At 35.8% G+C, this 10,833-nt stretch overlaps 1 long non-coding RNA gene across 1 annotated transcript; it reads left to right on the top strand.

Moving 5' to 3' along the window:
• The first annotated feature begins 1,046 nt into the window (after nt 1-1,046).
• LOC110208814 (uncharacterized) lies at nt 1,047-8,153 on the top strand. The gene is made up of 3 exons (XR_002324639.2): nt 1,047-1,374; nt 1,588-1,675; nt 7,695-8,153. It is a non-coding gene; the product is annotated as an uncharacterized LOC110208814 (long non-coding RNA).
• The last annotated feature ends 2,680 nt before the right edge of the window (nt 8,154-10,833 follow it).

Here is a 10,833-nt window from a genome sequence, read left to right as displayed (position 1 = left end):
ATGAAAGAATAGTATGAAAATTAGAATGAGAATTTTACCATAAAAATGAAACAACTCAGGGCCTTCCCAACATAATCCCCTACGAAGAACTTCAAAAGAGCTTTCAGAATAATAAACAGGGATTCTGATCTCAAACCTTTGTAATTGCCTCAGAATAAATCACAAGAGAACACAAAAGTCAGGGCTGCAGAGAGATGCAAAGAGGCAGAAGAGAGACCACCTTTTGGCTCTCCTCTTGACCTTTTCTTAGTCAGGAAGGGAACTAATTGCTGCCCATCAAAAGATTGGGTAATTACTGCAATTTAAGAGATTTACCAATCTCCAGGAAATGAAAAGACAGAAAAGAAATTATGTTAAAAGCAGCTTTGGTCTCCCCTTTGATGTTCAGCAAAACTCAATTTGCCTCTATAGCCCAGAATTCTTGATTTTATTGAAAGTGAGGTCTTATAATAGACACAACATTCTATTTCAGTGAGGAAACTCCACCTTTTTCTCTCTGATCCATTTTTGTGCTTGACAAGGAGTCCTTCCTTTGAGAGATAAACTCATGGAAACTTTGTCTGATATAGCATGAAGTAAAACAGGGCATCACTGAGCACGTAGGCAGGTTTGTGTGAGCTGCAAAAACATGAAGAAATTGTGAGAAATTTGTGAACTTACTTGTAAACTCTTTCCTGAAAGACCTCACTGGGCATGCTCAAGGGTTTCTACCAATTCAAAGTCTATCACAATCGTCTGGGTGAAAGATGAGAAAAAGCTAAATTCAGATAATGGCTCTGTGAGCATAGAAAGGAGCTATATCTGAGAAATGTCATAGAGGATAGAATTACAAAATCTGGCAATTGATCAGCTATATGGTAAAAGTGAAAAGTCAAGCATAACTCCAGATTTGTATGTGACTGGAAGGACTATGATGCCCTTGTTAGCAAAGAAACACTTATTAGAGAGATAGATATTGGATAGAAAGAACATGAGTCATAGTAGCACATGTAGAGTTTAAACTGCCGATAGAATAACAAGCTCAAAATATCTAATAGTCAGCTGGTGATATGGGACAAGGGCTCATGAGAGAGAATATGGGTGTATAAGTAGATCTGGAAATCATCTACTTAGAGGTGATAATTGAAACCATGGGAACTCAGGAAATCAGTAAGGAAGAGCATAGAGAGAGAAAAAAGAGTAGAGGGACTCAGGTAGAGCCTTGCTTTTGCTGTTTGTGAGTACCACATAGATGAAGATCCTGCAAAAGAGACTTAGAAGGAACAGTTAGATATAAAGGATGAGAACCAAGAGGGAAGAGAGTAGAAAAAGACCTAGTCAGAAAAGCATATCAAAGAGGAGAATGTAGTCAACAATTTCAAATACTGCAAACAGGTAAAAAAAAATGAGGATTGGAAAAACCTGGGGTTGGGGGGTTTCTGTTTCATTAACTGTACATACAACTAAGGAAAAGGGGTGGATATGCCTTCTAACTCTAACATTCTAAGTTCATTAAAACCCAGTTTGAATGCAAAATCATTGTTCTAACTAAATTGACACCTTCAATTTTTTTTATAGAAATTCCTTACCACACAATTTCCTTTACAGAGTAACATTAGAATATTACATTGCAGAGGTGAGGTGAAATATGGACAAAGGAAAAGAAAAAGGGAAGAAAATCAGAAAACTATTTAAGGTTTGTATACTTAATTTTTCCTTTGAAAACAATCTTCACTGATGTTTATTTCACTAAAATAACTAGAACCACACTACTAGTGGAAATAAATTCTATAGGGATAGGGTGGAAGGAAAGAAGGGACAACAAGAGGCCATTTAAATTGTCTAACTCATTGTTCTCTATGTAATTAAATGAAGGTTAGTCAAAACCCTAGATATCTTTATTTCTATAGTGATATATTTATCATAGGTTTCCTAATTAACTAAAGTCTCCGATGTAGAGAACACAAGAATTATGCACATACCCCTGCCAGAAAGATTCAGATGTGAGAAAATCTAGCATCATTTCATTCTGTTCCTTATTGCATTTATTCTCACCCAGACACCTGCTCTCTTGTGACCACTAACTAGAATTTGAGATTCAGTTTCTAAAAATCACACCTGATTTTTAAGGCATTTGTTGCTGAGTTATTCATTAACTCTTTGAATAAGGAGATGTATTCTGCTTTTAAAAATAATCACAGATCCACTAAATAGCAACAGTCTTTTCTAAGATAAAATAGAGCAAATATTGTGGCTAATGAATTATCAGAAATTCTATGCATATACCTTATCAAAAACCAATTAGAGGCTTTAGAATCGTCTAATAATGAAAATATTCAGGTTAGAGTAGTAAACTCCTTTTGGTTTCTACTCTAAGAAGAAAAAGAAAAAAATCTTTAGATGTGGATACATTTTGCTATTGTGTTGGTCAGATTGAAATTTTCAAATTTTAAACAGTTTAAATATAAAGTTTTACAAAAATGTACCTCAGTTGCTATACTTTCATTATAAGGTGGTTGGACACATTTGGTTATGTGAGTAAATTCAAAACAGTAAATTTTCTGTAAAACAGATCAGTTTTGCTTGGCATCATTGTTGTTTATGGCAGCTAGATGGTATAGTGGATAGAACACTTCCTGGAGTCAGAAAGACTCATCTTCCTGAGTTCAAATGTGACCCCAGATACTTACTAATGTGACCCTGGGCAAGTCACTTAACCATGTTTGCTTCAGTTCCTTCATCTGTAAAATGAACTGGAGAATGAAATGGTGAATCACTACAGGATCTTTGCTAAGAAAACCCCAAATAGGGTCATGGAGAGTCAGATATGAGTGAAAAATGACTGAACAACAATGATATTGTTGTTTATGAATATGGAATATGTTAAAACAGACTCTTTATCTCATTTTCATTCATAGGATCATAAGTGTGTAGATTTAGAGTGGGGCGGGACCTCAAAGGCCTGATAGTCCAACCCTCTCCCCAAACAGATGAGGAAACTAAGACTTAGGAAGGTTGGGTTGTCCAGGGTCACTCAGGTATTAAGCATTAGTGGTGGGATTTGAACCCAAATCTTCTTGCCAGTGACCTTTCCACTGAGTTCTTAAAGTATGAATAGATAAAATATATTTATTAAGCATTTAACTATGAGCCAAACACTGTGCTAAGAAGTAGAGACACAACCATAACAATGAGACAGTCCCTGTGCTCAAGGAACTTTTGATGAATAAACATTTGTATAGCACCTACTATAAACCAAGCACTATCCTAAGTGTTTTACAAATATCTCATTGGAAACACTACATAGAGGGAATTGCTGGTCAAGGAAGGGAGTCTTGTTCTGGGAAATCATAGATATGGTGAATAAAGACATAGGACAATTGATAGGTGTGCCCTTTTTAGAAGCAACTATATTGATTAATTATTGTTCTCAGAGCAAGATATGGACATTTCTGTGGGGAATTGGGGATGAGCTTGTGCTCAGTAGCAGGGCAAATGGCTAGATAAGTTGTGAAACATATGGTTGGATTCAGATATAAAGCACAGTCACGTCAAAGAGAGACTTGATAACATGGGTTATATTGCACTCACTTAGCTTGACCCCAAGGTGAAAATTCAGCAACTGAGAAAATTAACTCCTTCCAGGAAATGGTCTCTGGAAGTCCAGGTACAAAGGGTACAAATGTAAGGCAGAAAATAGTCAGAAGATGGCCAGAGCGATATGTAGTCAGGTGGCACAATGTGGAGTACTGGGCCTGGAGTTAGAAAGAGCTGAGTTCAAATCTATCTCCAGACACTTACTAGCTGAGTGACCCTGGTCAAGTCACTTAATCTCTGCCTCAGTTGCCTCAAATATAAAATGACAATAGCACCACCTCAAAGAGTTATCGTGAAAATTAACTGAAATAATATTTGTAAAGTGCTTAGCATGGTGCCTGGCACATAGTAGGTACTATATTAATGCTTATTTTCTTCCTTCCTTCCCTCCCTCTTGCTGAATCAATTATTATTCTATTCTAAATTCATAATTAGTTGCAAACTACCCTGTTGAGAATAATTTTGTAATTTGGAGCACTCTAAGTGATGTAGTTCTGGGAAGCCCAGTGATGTAGTATCTGCAGCTTTACCCATGGACCTAGTATCTTCTCAGCTTCATTGGAGAATTTCAAGATGAAAACATATGTTCTTAAACAGGACAGTTTACCAGAAAATATGACAATGCTACTGAAGTCAGAGCCAAATAAGGATAAACATCTAATAAGGAAATAGACATTGGCAGAGGCAACTTGCAAGTGAATATTCTAAGTTCTATATTAAGATCATAATATTTAAAGCCAGGAGAGTTTTAGAGTTCATCTGGTCCAACTCTGTCATTTTATACATTTTCCACATAGGCCTATGGCTAAAACCAGCTAGCTGTCTAACCCTAAATCACATCCATAAATGAAGGGCTATTAAGATATTCAGAATTTATATTCTTCTCCAGACCAGCCTTATCAAGAGATATTGTAAATATGAAATAATGTAAGAATAAGAAAGGGAAGAACTTGATTTTTAAAAAAAGTACCTGGTGTCAAAAGTTAGATGAAACAGCTTAGTCTAAATGGCTAACTCTAGTTCAGTCCCTCTCAGGGCAGTGAGAGATTTTCAGTATTTGAAAGTCACACTCCCTGATTGTCACTGTTTATTGTCAAATTTGAACTGGACCTGTGACTTCTGTGAGCTGACTTACCAAAAAATTAATTTTCACATTCACTGGAGAGTAGATTTTTCTGGCATTCAAATATGCCCATTTATTTAAAACAAAAAGAAACAATAAATAGTCCCTTGTGGTCCATTCCTCTTTGTGGAGTCCCTAGGTATCTACCTACTTTGCCTACCCTTAATCTTGGCTTTCATAGCTCTTCTCTATTCCGAGTGACAGTGTGAGGAATGTAGACACTGTTTAATATACTTCTCTTGTTTCAAGGTATGACTGTTGGGACATGATCATTTCATGTGATTCTGTTTTCCTCACGTTGTTTTGACAGGTTTTTGGCTGATGTTTAGGGAGTGCAAAATACCTCTCATTTACACAGCACTTTTCATCTGATGAACTCAGGACCTGGCTCAAACAGTACATCAATACCCCTGGGTCATATCTATAATCTGCTCCTAGAGGCTCAGAGCAAAACCAAAAGTAAACTGCAAGCCTTTCCATGAATAATACCCTAGATGATTCCCTAATGTCCCTATATTCAGTGTCCCACCTCCTGTGGGACCACACTGCTCAGGATCATGAGTCATTTTGATGCTAATCAGAATTAACTAAGTCAGATAAGTAGGCAGTATAGTATATCCCTTTATTCCTTCTATTATTGACAGTATAACTTCTATGAATCCCTGTTGAGCAAATGTTCGGGGATCTTGTTACTTAAAGAACAAATAAACCTTTTAGAGCACTAGGGAACCAGTGCTCTGACACTAAGTATTGGCCCCCATCTTCACCCCCTCACCAGGATGTTAGAAAAATACGCACAAAGCTACAAAAAACTAAGTGTCTTACTTTAAGGAAATACAGACATCTCTCAGTAGAGCTAAGCTCTATCCCCACTAGCTCTAAAGCTTCTTCCCAGAATGAAAGGAACCAGTGGAATGACTAGGAATAAAGGTCCGCGAAATAAGAGGCTGCTCTACTGGCCAGACATTCTCTGAAGAGACAGTAGAATTGAACCGTTTGTTCACCTTTTCCATCCCCTTCAAGATTCTGTTCAATGTATATTATTCTCTTCAATGACCTTATCTCTTTTCTAATATGACAATCCTTATTTAATTCTATATTAAGGAAAGAGGGAGCATAGTATAGAGGATAGAGAACAGGTCTCAGAATGAGTCGAGAAGAGTTCAGTTTCACCACCTCCTCTGACACATGGGAATTTATGACATTGGGAAAGTCACTTAACCCTCAGTGCTCCAGCCTAATGGTGTCAAACTCAAAGAGAAAGAAAGACTATTAAACTTTATATAAGTATTACCGAGGAAGCACGTTGACTTAGAAACCACATATTAACATTGTCTATGTTCTTTCGCATTTTTATTTAAATAACTCCAGAGTATGTTTGACACCTGTGCTCTAGGCAATTTTGTAAGCCTGTAAGCCATAAGGAAGCTAATGACCTGAATTGGTGGAGGAAATTCTTCACTGGGAACTCTATATTCAATTAAAACATAGTTTTGGTCCAAAAAATATTCATAAGACAACTCCCTTTCTCCCTGTTATTTATTTGAAATTTCTTTCCCTGGCCCTTTTCTGGCTTTGTTGTGTCTCCCTTCATGTGAAGTGACCAGAATGGCAGACAGGACTTCAAATATACTTATGTCATACTTTGATGCCGGGAAAGTGGCATGCCCAAACCAAACTCCTTTATTTTATTTTAAGTAGTCAGCATTTTTTTTTCTTCTTCCTCCCTCTTCCCAAAGAAAAAGAAAAACTCTTGTAACAAATGACATACTCAAGCAGAACAAAATTCCCATGTTGTCCATGTCCAAAAATGTGTGGTTCACTCGGCATATTTAGTCCATCACTAAAACGGACTAAGATGGAAAGCATTCTTCATTATTGTTCCTTTGAACCATAGATGGTCATTGTGTTTATTAGAGTATTTAAGTTTTTCAAAGTTATTTGTCTTTACAATGTTGTTCTTTTTGTATAAATTGTTTTTTCTTGCTATGTGCACTTCACTCTTCATCAGTTCATACAAGTCTTCTTAGTTTCTCTGAAACAATCCCCTTTATTTCTTACAGACATGGGTAATAAGAGTTAAAGCATGTTCCTTGTGAGTAAGGATTGCTTGTATTTATTATATTTGTATTCCCAGTGACTAGCACCATGACTGTCTTTTAGTGGGTGCTTAACAAATGATTTTTAGTTGATATTTTGAGCATAATTGGGCTTGAAATTGACCAGTGCTATAATTAATGTAACTCATGGTAGAATGGAAAGCACATGGCAGACAAAGTCAAGGCCTATAGGTACATGTTCCCATGCTGCCATTTACTACCTATGCATACTTCTCTGACAGATGAGACTAATAATGACTGAAGACATGGGGTTTTCACATATCACCTATAGAGGTTCCTTCTAGCTCTGTACTCTATGATTTACTTGATTGATGATGGTAGTGGTTAAATTCCTAAGCAGGAGACAGAACTGGGAAGGCAAAAGGGAGCCATTTACTCCAGGTTCATGATAGACATAGATGAAGAATGTTCTTTAAAGTGACTCATTAATCTTCCACTATGTGACAGAATGGGTGGGGCTACTAGACATTGCTCCAAAGAGGCAGCTCATACAAAGGCTTCCATTTTGCTTTTCCTTTGGACTTTTTCTTCCCCAGTATGCAAAATGCTATTTCCCAACTGAATCTAGTAAGAATGGTTGAGAATTTTTGTGTTTTGGTCTCATCTGATGAAGACATAGATCTCATTGCATAAAAGGCAGAAGCCCAAAAATCTACACATTCTTTGTAGGAAGAATAAAAATCAATCAGTGGTCACAGTATATAGGTGTAACACCATATTAAACAGTGATTATTTTCCAGTAATTCACTTTAGTTATGCAAAAAGAAACTCAGCCACCTATAAACATTTAAGTGAATTATGTTTCTCTTTCCACTTTGACTCAGAACTATTTTCTAATTAGAACATTCTCTAATTCTTAGTTCTGGTATTTATAGTTTGTCTTCATAACAACCAGAGATATTTGGGAAGTGAAATAAGCCAGTGATTTGGTGATCATTAAGATGACAAAAATGTTTTCACCGAAAACAGAAGACAAGATGTCAAAGAAGTTAATATTCACCTCTAACCTCTGATCTAGATCTCTATGCTTCTGGGTGAATGAAATTACCAAGTGTCATTGGAACAAATCACACCAGTGATGCATTTGTGAAAGATTTGATAGCTGGAAAAATGTGGTCTTACATCCATAAGCACTGAGCCAAACCTGGACTGTTCTTCTAGATTCCTTCAGTATTTAAGAAGAAGGGACCATGGACTGCAGCATTTTGCCATATTTACATAGAGTGACTCATAAACATTGTCTTGGCCTCAGAATTTTTGCTTCTATCTTGGAGATATAGTTCTCATTCTCCTACCATCAAATATTGTTAAAATAAAGAATTGAAACAGCCTAATTATGACTTCGTCCTTACCTTTGTAGCATGTTCCCTAGCAAAGTACTTTTCACACAGTGAGTGCTTAGAATATACTTATTGACTGACTATTCACAGATTTTAGCAGGAAGAGACTTTTGAGTTCATTTAGTCAAAGCCCAGGAGAGTAAAATGACTTACCTAAGGTCATATGGATAGTGTCAGAGGCAAGATTCAAACCCAGATCCTTTAACTTCAAACCCCATATATCCAATGCATTATGCTGTCTCTCCTCTTCTGCATAAAAAAAACCTTATAATTACTTCTGCTGTATGCTAATATGTTTGCTAAAGACTTGAATGAACCTGCCAAAGAACCAAAGCACTGAAGAAAACACAGCCCATCATGTTTCTATCACAATCGTCCAATCTTCAAGGTTTGGAGCATTGTGCAAATCTACAAATATACAGCACATTTGTCTATCCAAATAATTTTTTAAAAAAACCCTTAACCTAGTAGCAATTAGCATTATTTGGTGTAAAGAACATGGCTTGGGAAATGGTGGCTCTGTATTCAAATTTTAGCTATGCTAATTTCCAGAAGCATGATTATAGAATTCAGTTCACCATCCACAAAATAAAGGAGATTGGTTTAGGTGATCTATACAGTTTCAGGTACAACTCTATAATTCTATAATTATTCCTCTGCTAATTTGTTCTTATTTGTGTTTTCTTTAAATTTATGATTATATTTCTCATAATGGAAAATGGCCAGTATACTCTTTGATCTAGACCACTTTTGCCACTACAGTATTTTCCACCAATGAAATGTTCAACATCATTCAAGTCCTAAAGCCTGAATCTTCCTGAAACATAGCTGCAGGAACAATATTGAATGTTCTAAGGTAATTTGATAACAAATTACTATCTGCATCATGCCATCACAGCCAGTTAAAAAGCAAAATGAAAATGAAAAGACCGTGATTATTTTATCTATAAAACACTAGGTAATTGGTTTTACCCTTTTACTTGGGTGGCAAGTTGTTTTGGTATGATATACATGCCTGTGTCTCACCATTAAAAAAAAATTAGTTCCATTCAGCAAATATTTATTGAATCATAGATTTAAACCTGGAAAGAATCTTAGCTGTCATGTAATCCACTCCCTTATCTTTCAGACAAGGAAACAAAAGCTCACAAAGTTAAAATGATTTGCCCAGGTTGACTTAGTGAAGTGAAATTTGAAGCCAGATTCCCTGGCCCTACATCCAGCACTCTTTTTACAATAACATGTTTTTGCCTCTTCATGTTTAGTACCACTTTTGAGTCTGAATTGTTCAATCTATGTACACAGGTCACATAAATAGGAAAACTACTATTAAATTTTGGCTTTATTTTGTGGAAGAGTCAGGCCATGTCAACATGTAAATAAATGAGGTGAAAGATCAAGACATGATGTTTCTGGTTCACTGTAGTTTGTCTCCATGATCAATACAGCTCACTCAACAATACACAATTAAAAAATCTCAGTAAGTCACAAAGGGAAGGTTCAGTGAATTCGAAGTTCTGTATTTTTTTCTGTGTTAGCTGATTCTCCTTGTTTTCTTCCTCAGCATAAGCTAGAGAGATCCTTCTTGGTCAGTTTATACTACAGATGCTAGATGTTCATATATGGAGAAAAATATTCAAATATTTCTCTAGGTAACTAAAATGTGTATATAACTAGATTGTGGTCAGTTTCCATTCATCTGAACACATACAATTTATTCTGTGAATTTAAATGGACTGGAGAAACAGTCTATTTTTTGCTATGTAGAAATAAGTGTCATGGAGCCATTCATATTTAGCCACGCTACAATTTAGCTATGGCTAATTTAGCTATTGATTTTGGGGTGATCTAGACCCTATATATCTAGACATATCATTTCATTGGTATAGGAACTTACCCTGTGGAAACTCAATCCTCTATAGATAATAATGGCTTCTCTGTAATTTATAGTCTTAGAATTTTCATGACAATGAGAGGTTAAGGAAAAACTTGAACCCAGAACTCCTATACTCCTAGACATCCTCTGCACTACACCATGTTGTCACATTATCATTGAGTATGCTAATTGAAATGCTCACTTCTAGTTATAACCTGTCTTGAAATTTATTGCTTAACTGAGTAACAACTTTTCCATTTGTCCATAATATCTGTATGATCGCTTGTATTATCTTTGAATACACTATTCTAAGGAAAAGGCAGAGACCTTCATATTTAGAAATGCCTAATGTAACACAAATAAGTTTATAATATTTCCACTTTCAAAAGAGAAATTTACTCTTATTGTCTGAAGACAGAATTACGTCTGAAGACAGAATTACGACTGAAGACAGAAAAGTCATTGGCCTTTCAAAACCATGATTTGGTAAGGATGTATAAAATGTCATCCTGGTCTCAAGGACCATAACTCAATTTCTGACAATGGCACCAAGGAGACATCTTATGAGAGAGCATATTAATTGCTTACTGTTACAATGACCCCAAAAGAAATCCAAATCCTTCTTACTAAATAATTATGGATCTGTCATTTATTTATGTATTTAACCTTTTTCAATAAGAACTTATTTCAGGTTGTATGTATGCGTGTGTATGTGCATGTGAATAGCTTAACATCTACTTACCTATCTTCCATTTGTTACATTTTGTTCATGAGAATAAAAAAAAATAATGCAGGAAT

Source organism: Phascolarctos cinereus, unplaced genomic scaffold (assembly GCF_003287225.1).
Source record: "Phascolarctos cinereus isolate Bilbo 61053 unplaced genomic scaffold, phaCin_HiC Scaffold_5;HRSCAF=322, whole genome shotgun sequence".
In the NCBI taxonomy this organism is placed as follows: Eukaryota; Metazoa; Chordata; class Mammalia; order Diprotodontia; family Phascolarctidae; genus Phascolarctos; species Phascolarctos cinereus.
This window is presented reverse-complemented; position numbering and strand designations above follow the sequence as displayed.